We start from the raw sequence: 21,654 nt of genomic DNA on the forward strand, positions 1-21,654 counted from the left end.
CAAACTCAACCTGTCCTTTGTATCAAAACATACAAAAATGAATATTTTTTATGTGTTTGGATCGCAACCCACTTTACAGAAATCGTGTGTGTCGAGGATTGTGATTGTGGAGGATTGTCTCTATCTGCTCTGCTCTATTTATTAATGGAGAACAAGTAAGTTTCCTACGAATACGATGGAATGTTTCCTTCCTCCCTTCCTTATAGGAACCTACGAAATTGTAGCATCTTTTACGAAGTAGGAGGTGTTTTCTTCACAAACACAACAGTTGTTTCTTTCTTAGGACTCAATGAAACGCGGTTTCCTTGAGAACTCTTTTCCTCGCTTCTAGCAATTTGACGTTAAAACCAAAACAGAGGAAAACAAAAAGAGGGACGAACCCAGAAGAAATTAAATTGTTTATTTATAAACTCATTATTCATTTGCGTCTTTTATGCAAACTTGAAGCAACGTTCAGAGTTTTTGAATTGATGAACACTGGACATAGTTTAATGGCAGGAAATAAATAAATAATTATAGAACTTTTAAAAGAACCTTGACTGACTATGGTAGGTTGAATTCAACGTTCCATTGAACTTTCCGAATTCCAAGGGGTTTGTGGATCAAAGTTTTGAAAACCCGAAGAGGGCATGTTACCTATGAAAAATGCTAGAATGCACGAAGGGTAGGAGGCACGAAAAGCACGAAAGTCTAAAACTCCATTTTACCCTTCATAAAAGAATCCCTTTGCACACTAATTAAAAGCTAGGAAAGTTGGTGTGAAGCTTTTGTGTCTAACTACATGTCATTGATAATAACGCATATCATTTTATTGTTTTGTCTTCTTGTGCGAATGCATGACTTTTATTCAATGGTGTAAATCTTTAAGAAAAATTTGAGGTTGTACATAAAAATGATTTATTTAAGGTAAAAAAATAAAAAAACACTGCAAATCTTGACCATGTCTGTTGCCAAATTTTTTTAAATTGTAGAAGGCTAAAGTATACTTATACAAATGAAGATAAAATGGATGCTATCAATTTAGTTAAAAATCACTAAGTAAACATACAAATCAAGATAAAATGCAAGAGTGCTTTCACCAAATTCAATCAGTTACCAAATGGAAAAAAGTGATGAAGAGAACCTAAAGAAAGAGCTAGAGAAGGTACTGAGGATATTGGCAGCTATCGGAGCTGAAGAAATAGGAACCCATAACTGCAAAGGAAAGACCTTAAATGTGAAAAAAGCTAGTTCACATGATTTTGAGAAGTTCGTGAAAGAGGAAAGTTCAAGGTGGTTGAAAGGGCTTTCAAATCCGCTATGTTCGGCACGTCAAATGCGGAGCTGTAGGGTGGGGGTTGACCCAAAGAAGTCAGTAGTGAACCAGATGGGGGAGACATTGGAGGTAGAGGGGCTTTTCGTAGCAGATACAAGTGTCTTTCCTACACCTTTAGTGTGAAGAGATTTGACCTTTTATTGTTTTTTTTATTTTTTATTTTTTTCCATGTACTTATCCACTTGGCACAATTTCGTGTTGTTTCGTGCTATACAGGGGGCTTCCCTGTAGCAGCTCTCTACTACCTATTTATTGTTTGTTTGGCACAAAGACATTGCGCAACAAGAAGTAATACTGCCATTTGTTTAGGAAATGATATAATTAACTTATTAAATGCCTATTCATAGGTTTTCTTCCTTGTATGTCAAAAGTAAAAATAAAATAAAATAAAAAAGTCAAATTAATAATTATTACATTGCTGCATTATTATTCATACCGAGTTTGTTGAGTATTTTTCAAAATCGTATAACACTTTCACTTTAGAATATGGGTACGATGTAATTGAATCAGATTGCGTGTTAAATGATTGTGTGCAACTTTTTCTTTGAGAATCAACCAACGGATGCGCGTGTTTCTTTCCCTCTTGCAAACTCATACATTAACAAAAAGTAATAAATATCAACAAGACTCTGATCCTCTCTAATATCTATGTACCTTCCAAGTCCTTATTGTAATGGTCCTTTTAATTTTAATTCGATGTGACAAATGAATAGAATTTATATTTGAAGGGTTAAATCTTCTTATTTTGAATCTAAATTATTTCTTTGTTCCCTCCTTTCATAGAATATCAAATTGGTTGCCCAAGAGGGATTTACTTCCGAGCAAATGTATAGGACGAAGGTAAGACTAAAGAGCACTTGCAAACCAATTTGCACATAAATTCAAGGTCTCTACCTTGTAATTCAAGAGTAGATGTCGTACAATGTGCAGTTGGTAGCCCAAGAACATTGACCAACTAATCAACCAAGTTTGAGAGTCCCACATTTTTTATTTGTCTAAAAAGTAATCGCAATTGACAAATAGAGTTCAAGATGAAAAAAAAAGGAGTATCACTGCGATCATAAAAAAGAAAGAAAAGAAAATAATAATAATAATAAATCAATAAAGAATTCTTCTGAGTCCCTGACAAGATGAAAGGTACCCAAAGAATTTTGATGGATACATATGTTCAAGATGCAAATACAGTTAGCGGTGTAGGAATGATAGACAAGTAAACGAGTACTGAGATGAAATTGGCACAGGCACTGCTTTAGGCTGGGTAGCTTGATAATGATGTGTCTTGTCTCTATGCAGTAAAGCATCAGCAGCATATGTGGAGTATAAACTACCTACTCGATCAATTTCTATTCTGCGTAAATTGGCACTCTCAATTGGGTGCATTCCACCAATAGGATAAGAACCTGATAAAGCACTATAATGATAACAATGGTATAGATCCTTTGTATAGGGGCTTGAAGTAGTAGCATATGTTGCAGTTGCAAAAGGTACAGTGGATGGCGTTACACGTCTAGCACTGTAAGAAAAGGAGAGGGAAAACAATGGAAGAGAAAAGTCCTATGTGTTCTATTCAATTCAGAATGAATGAATGAAAATGTTTTGTACAAAAGACAACCATATATACAGCTACATGACCAGCTGCCTAACGACAGCAACAAAACGTATCACATGTTCCACTACTAACAATAAAATGGCAAAACAAATAGTATTTGTACAGCTCAACAAATAAGACCAAAAAAAAAAAGTGGAAGAGAAAGGAAGGATTAATCTGGTGCGTCTCCATGCACATCATCCAGAGTAGACAAAAGACATGTAGGAATAGAGATATCTTCTAGATCTTCATGATGTTCATGCCAGGTAGTTAGAGGTAGACAGCCTGTAGCTTCTGTTCTAGCTTCATGACTTGTAGCAGCAGTATGAGCAGAGTGCTGCAATCCGCCCCACAAGATGGAGAATACAAATTTGCTATTCTCATCTTGAGTAAATGAGAGTTGAGAAGAGTAGAAGGAAGAGCCTTGAGTAGAAGGAAGAGCCTTGGTGAGAAGGTCTGCAAGTTGGAGTTGAGTAGGAACATGAGAAGTAGTAATGGTTCCATCAATAATCTTATCTCGAATTAGATGACAATCTAATTCGATATTCTTGGTTCACTTATGAAAAACTGATTTGCAGCAATGTGTATGGCTACTTAATTATCACAGAAAAGGTGTGCAGCTTGTGGATGGGGAACTTGGAGGTCAGCAAGGAGGAATTTTAGCCAGGTAATCTCAACCCAAGTTGTAGCCATAGACTTGTACTTGGCCTCTGCTGAGGACCTTGAAACTACTCATTGCTTTTTAGATTTCCATGAAATTAGTGAGTCGCCAAGCAGGACACAGTAGGTAGTGACTGACCTGCGTGTGTCAGGGCATGAAGCCCAGTCTGAATCACAATATGCTACTAACTGGAGTGAGGAATGTGTAGCTAAAAGAAGGCCTTGACTAGGAGCTGCTTTAAGGTACCTTAAAACTTTGTGAGCAGCTGACATGTTGGCTTGGACATGAATTGACTGAGTGTGTGGACAGCAAAACTGAGGTCAGGGCAAGTAATTGTCAAGTATAGAAGCCTTCCAACTAATCTACAACAGATAGAGGGATCCTGTAACTCAATACCCGAGTCCTTGCTAAGCTTGAGGTTTTGATCCATTGGAATTTTGACTGGTTTGTATCCCAAAGTACCAGAATCTGCAAGGATTTTCAATGCATATTTACATTGAGAAATATGAATTCCCTTTGAAGATCTTGCCACCTTAATTCCAAGAGAAAATCTGAGAGGACCAAGGTCCTTAATCTTGAAATTGTCATTGAAGAAAACTTTGAGAGCAACTATGGAATTGAGTGAATCAGTGGCCACCAAAATATCATCAACGTATACTAAAAGAGTTGTAAAGGAGTAGCCAATAGCTTTAATGAACAAACTATAATCAGCTCTTGATTAGGAAAAACCAAAATTCAACGAGCAGGCAGTGAGTTTTGCATACCAATGCCTTGAAGCTTGTTTTAGGCCATAAATGCTTTTATGAAGTTTGCAAACCTTGTTAGGACCTCCTTTAGTATAGCCTGGTGGTTTGTTCATGAAGATTTCCCTATGGAGAAAGGCATTGTTTACATCAAATTGATGTAAATGCCATCCTTGAATTGCAGCTATGGAGAGAAGACAACGAATAGTTACCATTTTGGAAACTGGTGAGAATGTTTCAGTGTGGTCAATTTCCTCTTGTTGAATGTAGCCTTTTGCTACCAATCTTGCCTTTAATCTTTCAACACTACCATCTGAGTTAAGTTTAACTTTGTACACATATATGCAGTCTATGGGCTGTTTACCGAGAGGAAGGTCTGAAAGAACACAAGTATTGTTTTGCTTCAAAGCATCTAATTCAGCATCCATGGCTTTGCACCAATTTGGATCCCTAACTACTTGGGAATAGGAGGTTGGCTCACACATAACATACACATAACATAAAGGGATGAAGAAAAAGGCTTGGAAGGAAGGGGTGAAATGTTCATAAGTGAGATAGTTATGTAAGGGAAATAAACAATCAGAAGAAGAAGAGTTTACCTGAGCCATTGATTTTGATCTTGAAGACAAGGCAGTCTGTTGACAGTGGAAGTCCCTCAGATAAGTAGGTGCAGTCCTAATTCTTACTGACCTTCGAAGACAAGTTGATATAGTGGGAGAAGCTGGGCCTAAAACAGGTGTAGGAGGAATGTAGGTAGGATTGGATGGAGGTGAGGGAGAAGTGTTGGTGATGGATGACTCAACAGGTATGTTGGTTGAAGGTGAGGGAGAAGTGTTGGTGATGGGTGACTCAACAGGTACGTTGATTGAAGGTGAGGGAGAATCAATGGATGGGGAATGTGTAGTAGGGAAAGAGGAAGAACTATGGATAGGTTCTGAAGTGGGTTCTGAAAGAGAAAGAGGAAGAACATATAGGTTAAGAAATAGAAGGAGGTTCCTCAGGGTGAGAAGCATAAAGACAAGGAAATGATTCCTCATAAAAAATACATTTCTAGAAACAAAGGTGGTGTGCGACACAAGGTCAAGCAACTTATACCCCTTAATGCCGAAAGGATAGCCTAAGAAAATGCATTTTCTGCCCCTTGGATCAAACTTCTTACGACCATGGGATAAGGTAGTTGCAAAACACAAGCATCCAAAAACTTTTAGATGATGGTATGTAGGTTTAGTTGAAAATAAGAGCTCATATGGAGTTTTATTGCCAAGGAGAGGGGTAGGTGTTCTATTTATAATATAGACAGCTGTTAAAATGCAATCATTCCAGAAATGTAAAGGAGACCTAATTGAAAATGCAGTGCTTTTGCAGTATTACGAATGTGTTTATGTTTTCTCTCAACAGTGTCATTTTGTTGAGGTGTTTCAACACAAGAACGTTGGTGTATAATTCCTCTTTGATTAAAAAATTCAATCATTTGAAACTCAACCCCATTATCACTTCTAATGACTTTTATCTTAGTGTTAAACTGAGTTGCTCCCATGTTATAAAAGGATTCAATGCAAGCTCTAGTTTCTGATTTTGCATGTAATGAATAAACCCAAGTAGTCCATGACAAGTCATCTACAAGTGTCAAAAAATACCTAGTTCCATCATAAGCAGGTATGGAACATGGCTGCCAAATGTCTACATGCACCTAATCAAAAATGGAATTTGACTTATGATGGCTAATAGAAAAGGGAGTTCTGTGTTGTTTAGCAATAGGACAAACTGAACAAGGGGAAATTTTACTAACATTGAAGTTGTCTCTTACATTTGAATCATCAATTAAAACCATTCTAGCATTTGAAATATGACCAAGGCGACAATGCCAAAGGTTAGAGATATTGCTGCTAGTCATGAAAGAAGCACTAAGAAACTTAGATTTAAGAGATGAGGCAGATAGGGCCTTCGTGAAAGCATCTAGGGAAACAACCACTGGCAAGAGGTGATACTGGCAAGAGTTTAAAGAACCAAATGCCTTCCTTCGTTGCTCTCTTTTTGTTGTGCTTTTCCAACTCAATGATCTTTCATTGGTTATTTTCAGGCTTATGGCTCTTCTCCTTATGCTCTTCATCATTGACGTTCTTCTCATTGCCTTCTGCTCTAGAATTCAGCCTTTAAACCTTTCCTCCACCATTGCTGCTTTCTATGTTACCCTTCAATACACGCTTATTATTCTTTCTTTGTTTCCACTGAGCCTGTTGACCACTTTTATCTTCTTTGGAGTTCAAGGATTTACTTCCAAGAGGCTTCTTTGCAATTTTTGATTCAGCCTTTAATGATTTCAGGGTTTTCTTTTTTGATGACTCTAGTCCAGTAGATGCCTCTGTTTCCTTCTTTTTATAATCTGGTTTCATAGGTGCCTCAACAAGAGAGTCTAATTCGTTTTTGTTATCTTCTTTTTCCTTCATGTTAGACTCTGGTTCAGTAGGTGCCTCTGCAGGATTCTTTGCTTCCTCATTTTTTTCCTGTTCCATATTCCATGAACCAAGAGGTTGCCTGATCAAGATGTTTCCCAGCAAGCACGTTGCCAATAAAAAGCTTTGTCTTTGTTTTTAGTTAACTTTAAGCAAACTAGATTAAACAATTAGGATAGGATGAAACAAAAACAAGAAGAAAATGAGAATAATAAATTCATAAGTGTTTAAATTAAATTGGTAAAAGTAAAAGTTTAAAAACTTGAAAAAACAAGAATGCATTATGTATTAGTGTACGGAAAAATTGTTAGTGAAAAGAAATCAGAGAGAGAGAGAGAGAGAGAGAGAGAGAGAGATCCCCATAAGCACCAATTTATGTGCAAGCTCGATAAATTATTAGCCACGTCAATCAAAATAAGGTCAACACAATAAAAAAAGTAAGTTACCATCTTTACATACTAGCTTCCTCTCATCTGTGAAGGCTTGGGTTCTGCAAATTATTATATCAAGAAAAGGGTAAATCAAATTATGTCCATCCACATCAATTGTTATCTAAAACATAATTGTTGGTTGTCATCTTCGTTTTCTCATCCCACAATTAGGAATTGCCACATAGTGAAAGAGGTGAAGCAAGGGAATTCTAATTTCGAATGGATCAAAGACTTCATGGACTAGAGTTCCATAGGAGTTAGAAAGCAGTTGCAAAGTCTAGTCGGAAACACATGACGATGGTCTGGTGGTCATGATGCGGTTGATGTAACCCTAAGGCATCCATCCTGCCGCCACCCCTCACCCACCCTCACCCACCCTAGACCTTACGAGTGACACCTCACCACCATCACAGACGAGGCCGATGGGCCCTGGCGTCCTCGCTGAGGGACATTTGGCGTCGGTCCTTCTTTCGAAAAACTGGTTTTTTTGCTATTTTTCTTTCTTGGAGGTGTCATCAACCGTCACCTGTGCATGTGCCTCCTTCACCGCCATAGGCTTGACCAACATACTCCGGTGACTCCATCGAGGGGCCTTCGACGTCAGTCTCCTCCGAAGACTGGGAGTTTGTTATTTTTTTTTTCTTTTAAGTGCAGTTTAGGGTACTGCGACTGTCAAACCTATCTCTCTGCCTCCGCCACCACCACAGACTAGACCGACAGACTTCGACGACTCGATTAAGGGGCTCCGACGTTAGTCCTCCTTCGGCAATCGGGTTTTTTGTTCTTTTTTTTCATAGGCACAAATCTGGTGATTTGGGTGAGATAGAGTCTTAAGAAACAAGTTTAAGATAGGCCTGAATCCTTTAAACTCAGATAAAGGAAATGGAAAATCGGATTCAGCCTTGTCACTATAACTAGATCCAGGAGAGAGTGGCGGGTCAAAAGGAAATTTGGGTTATTTGAAGTGGGTTCTACATCAAGTATCGGCGTTGAGACATCCGTAATGGAATGCCCTTCACCACAAGTAAAAGATGAAAGAATGATAGTCAGTGTTACACCCATGGTCAGTGTTCTCCCCGAAGAAACTGTGGCTCCCACATCACAACTGAAGGAAAATGGTGTAGGATCCATAGAAGTCGCACATAAAGGGTCGCCAGAGGTGAAGGGACTTGCTGCCAACCCAGAATATCCAATGGTGTCCATGACCTTACCATTGGAGAGAACCAATAGAGTTGTTGAGGAGATATGAGATTTGAATATGGGTTTTTCATTAGTGCCTTGTGTGGAGGAATGTCTAGAGTCGGGAGTGCAATTGGGTATTGTGTCTAGGGACAATGTTGTTTCCTGGTTTCTCTTCTGCTGATAAACAATATAGCGGGTTTACCATTGGATTAAGTTCTGCCTAAAGTTAAAGAGATTCAGCATATCCTAGGGATTTCACATGGAGGATGTGAAGACCAATTTAAAGCACTAATCACTGCGATTGAGGCTAGCCATCCGCTTGAAATCAAATCAAGTTTAAAAAAAAGTAGGAAGTTAAAGCATTTTTCTTGGACAATCAACTACGACGCTAAGGGTGGTAGCTCAAGTTGAGGGAAGACTAATAGGAGAACATTGTGAAGACACTCTCGTAGAGGGAGTTCTGGGTAGAGTATTAGTTTTTACGGGAAACAAGGGTTAGGGTTGGGGTTGGGGAGCTATGTTCCATTTCAACTCGAGAATTGTGTATTTTGGACAGTTTTTCACTGGCTTTTTGGGTCATTAGGGGCTCTCTAGTATTTTTACTTACTAAAAAAAAAGTTTAGTTGGAATATGGGCTTCTTTCCAGTTTTAATAACAAATGGAATATTTGAAAAGATGGAAAATTTTCTTGAAACCTACTTCATTGGTAAATTTATTTTTGATGCAGGAAGAATGCAACGACAAATTGTTCATTGATAATTTGGAAGAACTAACAAGGGTGCCTTTTTGCTGCACGATTATCTAATCTTAAAAATCTATTCAACATATTTAAAGAAAGTACTAGAAGTGGAAACATAGAGTGGTAGGCTTTTTTGGCGAAAAGCTATCCAAGAATTCAAGAACTAGAAAGACATGAAGTACAAAAGAAAGACACCTGAAATTCCCAATGTACCCCTGTAAAACCACGAAATTGTCTACCAATTTCCTTGAACAAATAAGTTAGATCTCAATTATAAAGATTATGAAATGAATCAAATACTTTAAAATAAATAATCAAACTTGCAAGACACAACGATTGGTTACGAAGGGAAACCCTTTAAAGAACTCTTTAAAGGTAAAACCCTACGGGGCAGCCAAACCCAGGAAAGTCAATCTCATTATTTGAAGAACAATTACAAGTAATAATCAATTACAAAACCTTTGCAATTCGACTCTCTTACTTGCCTAGACAAACGACCCGTTTGTCTTCTACCACAGTAGCAGCCAGAACCTCTGGCGATCTTCAAATGTTGACCTCCCTTCTGGACCTCCAAAGGCTGAAACCCAATCGATGTTGCTTCGCATTCAAAGCACGATCACACTCAAGAAGATATGAAAAATCCCATGAAAATTCTCAAGAGAATTTTCTCTCATAAACACAGAATCTCCTCTGTAAAATTCGTGACTTGAAGTCCTTGAAGAGATACAAAACCGAATCCCTTTAAATAGAAGATCTAAAAAGAGTTCTAGTTGCAGTAGGACTCTGCTGACGGTTAGCAACAGACGCGAAAACGCGTCCCGACGGACTGCTAACATTTCGTGATAACTTCTTCTGATATAGACTAAACTCTGTTCAGATTTCTTCTGGATAAGTGTAATGCTATTAGAACTCAATTTTGACTTCAGGGACTTATCTAAACAACTCCTAACATTTCTAGATAGACTCAGCATTGTTTAGAAATAAATCAATAATTATTTTTACATTCATCCAACAATAATAAATAATATGATAAGATAAGCCTTATCATTTACTCATCTAATCCTAGCCAACTTTTTTGCCTTTACAATCTCCCCCTTTGGCGGATTGATGACGAAACCAATTTGATGAATGTAAATTCCCTGAAAATATGTCAACTATCAAATCACAAAAAGTATAGAAGATTATAAAGAGTTGTGATTTAATAAAAACATAATGGTCAGTTAGCCTAATCAAAATACATGCCAAATTGTATCTGCATTATAGTTTAAAAAAAAAACTAAACTGGACAACAGAAAAAAAAAATAACATGATAAGTTTTTCAAAAATTTTTTTTTTTTCAGTTGTGTCAATGTACTCCCCCTTTGATGCTGCTGCTCCCCCTCAAACTTTTCTCCCCCTTTTTGTCAACAATCAGCCATGGAGGTCTAGATTTCATCGTCAGAATCTGCTACGCTTGCCATAATGTGTTGGACATCCAAGGACAGTTGAACTAGTCGATCATTTGCTTGTACACAATCAGAGCGTACTGCAGCCAATTGTTGCTCCAACTTGGACTGACTGGCCTCCCACTTAGCTGTGAAGCTATCAATCTTCTGAGATAACAAAGAGATTTGCTCAAGAAGTTGAGAGGTGGGGATGGACGGTTCAGGTGGAGAGGATGCTGACTCAGTAGTGAGGGGGCGCTTCTTGGTGATGACAGCTGCTGATTTAACCACGGTTAAGGCAGAAATAGGCCCTGGCAGCTTCATGGTGGGTTCATTTGCTCGAAGTGGCACTTTTGCAATCATGGCCAATTTAGTAATTAGACTTCCAAAGGGGAGATTTAACTCTTTTTCCACATGTGAACGATGAATAATAGCAATGACATGTCGTGGAAAATCAATAGACACACCAGTAGCAAGAGCATACATAAAATAAGCTCTTTCTAGAGAAATTTCAGTGTGACGACTAATAGGCCAGAGATTAGTCAAGACTATTTTGGCCAGGAGCCGATACTGAGGAAGCATATTGTGAAGAAGCAGTCTGTGTGTCTTGGCAGTCCATTTGGGGCCAGTGAGACCAACAAACAGATTGCGCATTGCAGTCTTGGTTGGGGCTCTCATGCCCTTATATGGGTATAGAGGGGATTCCACCTCAGGAAGAGTAAATAGATTGCGTAGAATAGCAGGAGATACCGCAATCTGAATCCCGCGAACAGTAGAGATGATGCTATGATCATCTAAATTGAAGTGGGCTATATTGGAATAAAATTCCCGGACCACCTCAACACAAGGTGTAGGAAGGGCATGAGTGAGCTTCTCCCATCCTCTTTCAATGAATATATGGCGGATAATTTGGAAGTCATCCGAAGGAAAGTCATGGATGCTTACCTCCCGTTCACCCAAGACGGGTCTCTTGGAAAAGGTATTTCTATAGGCATTCTCGGCTTCAATGGAGGTGAAGCAATCAGTAGGTGCTTCTGTGGGCACAGGCACAGATTGTGATGGAGATGGAGGAGGGGCGGAAGTGTCACCTAATTGCATTGGTTCAAGTGAAGGGACATCCTCACTTGAAGAGTGCTCGGATGGCACCGGAGTAGTGATCTTTTTGCGTTTGGCCCGTTCTTTGAATCTCATCTGAATCAGTACAAGAATCAAGTTTAGAAAGGAAATTTTCAAACTTTTTAGAGGATAAGAATAGATAAAAAAAATATGATATTAAAGGTTGGTTTGGGTTTTTTTTTTTTTTTGATAAGTTTGAAAGTCGATAACAACCCAAAAACAATATGTGCATAAAACCTTACTATGTATAGATAAGAAAGAGCCATCCTAACAAGTGCCCAAAACAAAATAGAGATGAGTCAGGAAAAAACACAAACACTTGGTGTGCACCCGTGGAGAATAAAAACAGAGAATCCGTGTGCAATGGAGCTTTGTCCTCAATACATGTATATAATGGGAAGAATCAATACAATCAACCCATTTCCGAGTAGTGCAGCTCAACCAAACAACCAAGATTCAAAAAAAATAAAACCCTTCACAAAAAAAACTGTAGAGATCAACATACCGAAACTTGAGAGAAGAAAAGAAGAGAAAAAAACAGAGGATCCGAGAATACTTACCTTGAAGATGGAAGGAGGAAGAATGAGAGTGAAGAGAGCACCGTGTATGGAGGATTAGGGGAAGGAAGCAAGCTGCCGTGAAAATGGGTAAGGGGATGCTTATGAGGATCGGGCTGAGTGTAGGGGACAAAGGCCAAGAGGTATGCTAAAGGGTTTTAAAAGAAGACCCCCCCGGTGCACGTGCTGGACCAAAGAGTCCTATTAGGACTTCTACACTTAGACATAAAAGACCCGATATATGTATGCAACACACTGGGAACCCCTTTTTTTTTTTAATTTTAAATAAAAAGGAACAACAGAACAAAGAAATCGGAAAAAAAAAAACTATTTTTTTTATTAGAAAAAGATTTGTTTTTTTTTTTTTTGTTTTGTTTAATATATATAAAAAAAGATAACATGCCTAAAATCATCTTAGTTTAATCAAGTCAGAATATACAAAAAAAAATTCAATAATCCTTAGCACACTCATGTTTGCAACAGTCCCTTTTTGGATGTTCACTCCTCATAGAATCAGTAATGCCAAAGTTCATGTGAGTGTGTGAGTGAGTATACTTATATCATAGCATGTTATGAGCTTCCCCCCTTTTTTTTTTTTGTTGCTCTCTTTTGTGTTATATTTTTTATACCTTTGTTCAAAGAAAGATAAATTTTTTTAATAAAGATGCTCTCAAGAGTTTGTTTCTTGACCTTAAAAGTCAAACTTTATGCTAGGGCCTAGATACATAAGCATCTCCTCCAAACACTAGTTTGTACACGTCCTTTGTTCATGTTGGTTGCTCATCTTTTTCCATAATGATTGGAGCAACGATTTTTTCTGTAAGAACTCAAGGTGATAGATCCGTGTAGGGTGTTTGTCTTTTTCCGCAATGAATAGACATCGACTTTTTCTATATGGATCACTCTTTGTGTTTGGCAAGAAGAGAGCTCTTTAAAGAAGTACTAGGTTCAACTAGTATTAGTCAATTCAAGGCATGAACTCCCTCTTTGATGAGCATCTTTTTTAAAAAAAAAAAACAGATTAATTATAGGATGCTTACATATAGGTTCCTCACAGTGCATTATAGATGAACTTTGCCAAAAAGACCTATAGGGTTAGTATACTTAAAGAGAACTGCACAAAGAGGAGTAATACATAAGATCAGAAAATTTTTGAAAGCAATTCCATACATGCTCAAACTGTGATGTAACAAACATGTACCTTAAAGAAAATACACAACCCAGTTTTGTTTTTATAATTTTTTATTTCTTAATTTTTTTATATATATTTTTTTTAAAAAAAGAAAAACTGAAACATTCATGCTTTTAAAGAAAGAAAAAAAAAAACTGGAAGAAAATATCCTAAACTAGTATGATAGAAAACTCTCACTTGGGATCACATATACCAATGGCTTTTCGTAAAAACTCAAATCTAAGTCCATCCAAAGGTTTAGTAAACAAGTCAGCCAGTTGATGTTCAGTAGGCACATGTTCCAAGGATATTATTTTAGACTCAACCAAGTCTCTTATAAAATGATGTTTAATATCAATGTGCTTAGTTTGAGAATGCTGGACAGGATTTTTGGAAATACTTATAGCACTTGAATTATCACAATATATTGTCATAGTGTGTTGAGAAAAACCATAATCATCAAGCATTTTTTTCATCCATAATAGCTGAGTACAACAACTCCCTACAGCTATGTATTCAGCTTCAGCAGTAGATAAAGAAATAGAATTTTGATTTTTACTCATCCAAGCTACAAGATTTCCACCTATATAAAAACACCCACCCGTAGTACTCTTCCTATCATCAGCATTCCCAGCCCAATCAGCATCCGAATAGCCAACAAGTGTAAGATTAGTGTCTTTTGAGTACCATATCCCATAATCAACAGTGGCATTAAGGTATTTTATGATTCTTTTTACTGCAGTAAGATGGGATTCTTTAGGATTAGCTTGAAATCTAGCACATACACCAACACTGAAAGCTATATCAGGTCTACTTGCTGTAATATATAAAAGACTTCCTATCATGTTTCTATAAAGAGTGGGATCAATATTTTTACCTGTGGAGTCATTTCTGATTTTCACTGAAGTGCTCATGGGAGTCCGAGCATTGCTTTTTCCTTCCATTCCAAATTTTTTTACAAGATCTCTTGCATATTTAGATTGTGAAATAAATATTCCTTCTTTACATTGTTTTACTTGAATACCCAAGAAAAAATTTAACTCACCAATCATACTCATCTCAAATTCAGATTTCATTTCATTTGCAAAGTTATAAGCAAGAGATTCAAGTGTTGCTCCAAAAACAATATCATCAACATATATTTGAGCAATTAAGAGTTGTTTACCTGATCTTCTTATGAATAAAGTCCTATCAGCTTGTCCTCTAACAAAGTCATGATCAAGTAAGTAGGCAGTTAACCTTTCATACCAAGCTCGAGGTGCTTGTTTCAGTCCATACAACGCCTTCTTCAACCTGTAGACATATTCAGGGTAGAGATGATTAAAAATCCTTTTAGTTGGTTGACATATACCTCTTCTTGTAACACTCCATTTAGGAAGGCACTCTTGACATCCATTTGATATAATTTGAAGTCTAGATGACAGGCAAGTGCTAGTAGAATGCGAACAGATTCTAGCCGGGCCACAGGAGCAAATGTTTCATCAAAATCAATCCCTTCTACTTGTGTGTAACCTTGTGCAACCAGCCTTGCTTTATTTCTCACAATAGTACCATGCTCATCGGATTTGTTCTTAAAGATCCACTTAGTCCCAATTATGTTATAATTTTCTGGTTTAGGAACTAACTCCCATACATCATTTCTAGTAAATTGATGGAGTTCTTCATGCATGGCGTTGACCCAACTTTCATCATTTAGTGCTTCCTCAACTTTCTTGGGTTCAACCTGTGACAAATAACACACAAAAGAAACCTGATTTAGTACTCTTCTTCTAAGCCTCATACCTCCATCTAGCTCACCGAGAATGTTTTCTTTAGGATGATTTTGAGTGATTCTTGAAGAAGGTTCTTTGATTTGTGGATTTTGTGGTGTTTCCTCTATATTATCTTCCTCATTTTGCACTTGTGAGTCTTCTCCACCGGTCTGCCCCAGTTCCTTCATATTCTCAAGCTCCTTCATGGTAGTTTCGTAAGGTGTTTGATTGGTGCCGGGTCTTAGAACCACTTGATTCAAGATATGATTTGCTGTATTCACAGCTTCTCCCCAAAAATATAAATCCATCTTCTTGTTACTTAACATTGTTCGTGCCATTTCCTGGATTGCTCTATTTTTCCTTTCCACCACTCCATTTTGTTTGTAGAGTGATAGGTGCAGAAAATTCTTGGTGTATTCCCTGTTCATCACAAAAAGAAGTAAAATTAGTATTCTCAAATTCTCGACCATGATCACTGCGTATTCTAGAGATAGAAACTTCCTTCTCTATTTGTAGTTTCTTGAATAGCTTTTTGGCAAGATCAAAAGCTTCAGATTTTTCTCTTAAGAGCATTATCCATGTGAACCTTGAAAAATCATCTACAATCACCATGATATACTTCTTTCCTCCAAGACTCTCAGTTTGTGTTGGACCCATCAAATCCATATGCAATAGCTCAAGAGGCCGAGAGGTAAGAATATGAGAAATCTTCTTGTGTTGAGCTCTAGTTTGCTTTCCTTCTTGGCATGCTCCACACACTATTTTCTTCACTTTTATTACCTTGGGCAGTCCATCAATAATTTTTCTTTTTAAGATTTTTGACAAATTTTTAAAATTAATATGCCCAAGGCGTTGATGCCATAATTCAGCTTCATCAAGTGTGACTCTATGACATTTCTTCAATGGTTTTGGAGAAATTCCATAACAATTGTCTGTAGTTCTAGTACCTTTTAAGACCCATTCTCCACCTTTAACATATAGGTTGCAGGCATCTTTTGAAAACTGCACAGAAAAATTATTGTCACAAAACTGACTAATGCTAAGTAAATTAGCTTTCAAACCATTAACAAATAAAACATCATGCAACACAGGTAATCCTGGTATTTCAATACTCCATTTCCCTTCTATGACAGCCTTGCTCCCATCTCCAAAGGTCACGGTGCCTCCATGAGATGTTTCAATTTTTTTGAATAAGTTTTTGTCTCCAGACATGTGCCTAGAACAGCCGCTGTCCAGGTACCACAGACAATCTTCCTTTGATTTCAGTGCTGTGTGAGCAACAAGACATACTGCATCTTTCTTTCTCACCCATTTTGTCTTGAGTATTGACTTGTGTTTTTCTTTGTTTTGAAGGCAAATATCTGCTAGTTCCCCAAGCTTAAGATTTATGAGATTGATTTGTTGACTTATGTCATCAACTTGAGTCTGTAGGCTCTTCTCTTTTCTTTTTCCTTCAAATTTCTGCACTTGATTCATGTTAAAACAATGTGGTCTTATATGACCTATTACTCCACACTTATAACATGTAGGGACAAATTTATCATGCAGATTTTTTGAATAAACTGGCTTGAGTTCAGCATGATTTTGAAAACTCTTACCTTGACTTCCTTTAACAAAAATAATACCTTTGGAGGTTGTAGCAGCGGAAGATGAGGCAGATTTTTCTTTTCCTTTAGAAGTCGTGTACCCTAGACCAATTCTGTCACTATTCATTTTTTGAAAACTCAACATTTCTTCTAATTTTTGTGTTGCTGTTTTTTCTTCAACCTTTTTCAATTCTTTTTCTAGTGCAATATTTTGATTTTCTAACATGGCTATTTCACTCTCAGAGACTTTTAAAGCTTCAGACATGTTGTTTTTCTCACTTTCCATATCAGTGAACTTCTTATACAATTTCTTGTTGAGTTTCTTTAATTTGATCACTTCTTCACACACATCATTGTAAGCCTCCTATAAACTCAGTTCTTGATCAGCCTCAACAATTGATACATTTGAATCACTGTACTCACAACTACTTTCAGAATTTGTCAGTGTAATATCAGGAAAATCATTCACAATAGTAGAGAAAGCCATAAAATATTTTTCATCATCAGAGGATGAGTTTGAACTTTCAGAATCTGAAATATCACTAAGTGTGACATTCAATGCTTTCCCTTTGTTTTTCTTGAAGTTTGGACATTCAACTCTTATATGACCATACCCAGAACATTCATGACACTGAACTTTATCCTTTTTCTCAGTTTTTTCTTTTTTCCAATTTTCAGATTCATTTTTTTTAGCAAAAACATTTTTTCCTCGTTTTTGTTTACCATTTTCTTTATTAAACATGAACTTTCTGAATTTTCTAGCAAGTAAAGCAATCTCTTCATCATTCAGACTTTCTTCATCAGAAATATTTTTATAATTTTCTTCTATAGTCTTTAAAGCAATGGACTTACCTTTTCTTGTTTGAGGAAGTGAAGATTCATATGTTTGCAAAGAACCTACCAGTTCTTCTACCTTTATTGCATCCAGATCTTTACTTTCTTCAATTGCAGTAACTTTGGGTCGAAATCTTTCAGGTAAAGACCTTAGAATCTTTCTTACAACTCTTGAATCTTCCACCTTTTCTCCAAGATTAAACCTGGAATTCACAATATCATTTAGTTTAGAATAAAAATCATCAAAACTTTCCTCTTCCAGCATTTTAATCTCCTCAAATTTAGAAGTTAACAATTGTAATTTTGAGTTCTTCACAATTTTTGTTCCTTCATGTGTAACCTCCAGGATATCCCATGCTTCTTTAGCAATCTCACACATGGAGATTCTCTTAAATTCTTTTGGAGATACAGCCATGAATATAGCATTCAGCCCCTTGCTATTCCAATTACAGTTGGTGATTTCTTCTTTTGTCCAATCATCAATATTTGTTTTCGGTTTGATCCAACCTCGTACAACCGCGTTCCACACTCGCTCATCCAATGATTTGAGAAAGGCTCGCATGCGTACTTTCCAATATGCATAATTTTCACCATTGAAGTGCGGTGGGGCAGTCAATGATGACATATTGCAGGGGCACGGATCACACTCGAAAGAGTGAACCACGCTCTGATGCCAATTGAAATTCCCAATGTACCCCTGTAAAACCACGAAATTGTCTACCAATTTCCTTGAACAAATAAGTTAGATCTCAATTATAAAGATTATGAAATGAATCAAATACTTTAAAATAAATAATCAAACTTGCAAGACACAACGATTGGTTACGAAGGGAAACCCTTTAAAGAACTCTTTAAAGGTAAAACCCTACAGGGCAGCCAAACGCAGGAAAGTCAATCTCATTATTTGAAGAACAATTACAAGTAATAATCAATTACAAAACCTTTGCAATTCGACTCTCTTACTTGCCTAGACAAACGACCCGTTTGTCTTCTACCACAGTAGCAGCCAGAACCTCTGGCGATCTTCAAATGTTGACCTCCCTTCTGGAACTCCAAAGGCTGAAACCCAATCGATGTTGCTTCGCACTCAAAGCACGATCACACTCAAGAAGATATGAAAAATCCCATGAAAATTCTCAAGAGAATTTTCTCTAATAAACACAGAATCTCCTCTGTAAAATTCGTGGCTTGAAGTCCTTGAAGAGATACAAAACCGAATCCCTTTAAATAGAAGATCTGAAAAGAGTTCTAGTTGCAGTAGGACTCTGCTGACGGTTAGCAACAGACGCGAAAACGCGTCCCGACAGACTGCTAACATTTCGTGATAACTTCTTCTGATATAGACTAAACTTTGTTCAGATTTCTTCTGGATAAGTGTAATGCTATCAGAACTCGATTTTGACTTCAGGGACTTATCTAAACAACTCCTAACATTTCTAGATAGACTCAGCATTGTTTAGAAATAAATCAATAATTATTTTTACATTCATCCAACAATAATAAATAATATGATAAGATAAGCCTTATCATTTACTCATCTAATCCTAGCCAACTTTTTTGCCTTTACAACACCCAACAAAACAAGTGAGAATCTAAGTAATGCATAGGAAACTCTACCATCGACTATAACTCTAAAACCAAAAGGATTTATGTTTGCTCAGTCAATTTCGATTTGAAAGCAGCATTTGTACATCTTGACCCATCTATCGATTAAGCCAACTAGGATGATAAATATACCTCATATTAGATCATGGCATGCCCTCCTTCACCTCCATAGTCTGCTTTTGCACACACTGTCTTTATATTTACTTAGGTCAACTTCTTCCAAAATGGAGAAAATAAATTAACTTTGATCTAGCCATCACCCACAATAAAATAATCTTCAGCAATATCACAGCCCTTTCTTTTCACTTCATTCATTTGGTTTTATTTCCTCATACTTAGGTACTTCATATAAAAAGAAAGCACCAAGAAAGTTATCTTCACAACTCTAGTACTGGAAACTATGATATTTCTCGCCATGAGTAGTTTGGGTGAGCAATACAACAGTTTGAATACTGCCTAACTTAGTCATTACTTTTTAATGAATTTAATAGCATCTAATGTAGTTCAATATTCCTGTAAAAAAATGTAGTTAAAAAACGCCAGCACAACTCCAAATATAGTGGGAAACAAATTCAAGAAAGGAACAATTTCCATAACCTCCCTTGTTTTCCTTTCCTATTCCTACAGATCTTTCAGTACACCAAAATAGTAAACTCTAACTATAAGAAAAATGGCTTTTTCCAGCGATCTTATATTTGCCATAAAAAAAAAATAGTTACTAATACTACTTTATTGGAGCCAAGCAAAGTTGCCATGACAAATTTGATTTTTATTTCGTTGTGAACATTTTTCAAACTTTTTGCGGTGATATTTTAATCTTTTGTATTGTTTGTAGTGTATTTTTGGTTAAATTCATTTTCAGCGATGGAAATTTCATCACAAAATGTGAATTTTACTGTAAATGGGCTTTCTTTGCAGCAATAGGAGAAAATGGCGTAATTATGCATTTTTACGGCGGCAAAAAGTCGCCGTAACAGGACCTCCTTAATGGTCGAAAAGTAATAGATAAAACTGTCGCAAAAAAATATATATCATTTTCTGTTTATTATTGTTTCGCGGTGATAAACAACCGCTGCAATTAGTTTGGACAAGAAAAATTACTTGTTTGCGACGAGGATTTAACTATTTGCGGCAACACTAAATCGAGGCAAAAAGATCACAATCAGCAACGGTAAGTAGCGAAAAGCGTAATCCCTAGAGTTTAAAGCCCCCTTTGACCCACCCTCGAGCCTCTCTCTCTCTCCCCTTGTTTCGCTGCAGTCCCTCGCCGTCACCGATAACAGCCTTTGTCACACAGGTAAGTCTCCGTCCATCCTTCTGTTTGATTGTGTATTTTGTGAATATTCACTTTTCAGTTTGTAGTGATTTTTCCACTGGCTGTGGCACACACGATATGGAACCTCTTGACCAACATAAGACTTGGAAAAGTCGTTGTTTCATTCACAGTTGTACTCCCAGCCAAGGTTTTGAATTTTGTTCCGTTTCGGCCGGAATTTGCCGTTCCGGTGTAGTGTCCGGTATACTCTACCACCTCATTCCGTTTAGCTTCAAATTTCGGTCATTCCGGTCCCCTTTTTGGCCATCCTGTCAAATTCCGGCCATTTCGGCAGGAATTGAGTGTTTCGGTCTTCATTCCGTTTCGGATAGTTTTTGTAATTTTCTTATACTTAGATGTCATTTTTATAAATTTTAAATCCAAATGGTATTTAATTCATTCTAAAATATAAAATATATTTATATAATTTTAATTTTTTTATAATTTTAAATATGTCCCCTCATTCTCTATTTTTTAAGTATTATTATTTTTAATAATTTATCTATTCTTTAATTGTTTTTTTCTTTATTTTTGTGTCTTAACTCAAGTTTGTGATTTTTTTCAATAAATCTTCAATTCTTCTATATATATACACATATACATGATACACACTTACATATATATGTATTTATTTTATTAGTTGTTAGTTTATATATACATATAAATATTTATATATAATATATAATTAATCCTGAAACAGTACACCGAAACGTACCGGTACCGAAATATTCCATTTCAGTACCTCAACCGGAATGGTCTCCGGAACGGATTTCAAAACTTTGCAGTCCCAGTCCATCAAAACACGAGAGAGTCTAAGGGCATCTATCAAATCTTTTGTCTTTTTCCATATTAATTTTGAAAATTGGAAATCGGAATCACGAGTTTCTTTATTTCACTATTATTTGGTAATCGTATGAAAATCTGTAAATAAAACTAAAGATCCTCTAAATAAAACCAAATATCACTGATATCCTCATTGAATTCAACCAATTTGGTTGTGTAAGTTGATTCAGTCAGTTTTCTCCATAGCTATGGCTACTATTCTTTTCTTCTTGAACATTCCTTTTTTAGGAAACATTTGTCATTGTATTGAACTAGTGTTGATCTTTTTTCAAGAACGATATCGGTCTACCCAGCAAAAGCACTGCAGTTGTTTCTGCTTTAGGGTCATCTGAAAGGTTTT

This window comes from Carya illinoinensis, chromosome 8, assembly GCF_018687715.1.
Source record: "Carya illinoinensis cultivar Pawnee chromosome 8, C.illinoinensisPawnee_v1, whole genome shotgun sequence".
Classification (NCBI taxonomy): domain Eukaryota; kingdom Viridiplantae; phylum Streptophyta; class Magnoliopsida; order Fagales; family Juglandaceae; genus Carya; species Carya illinoinensis.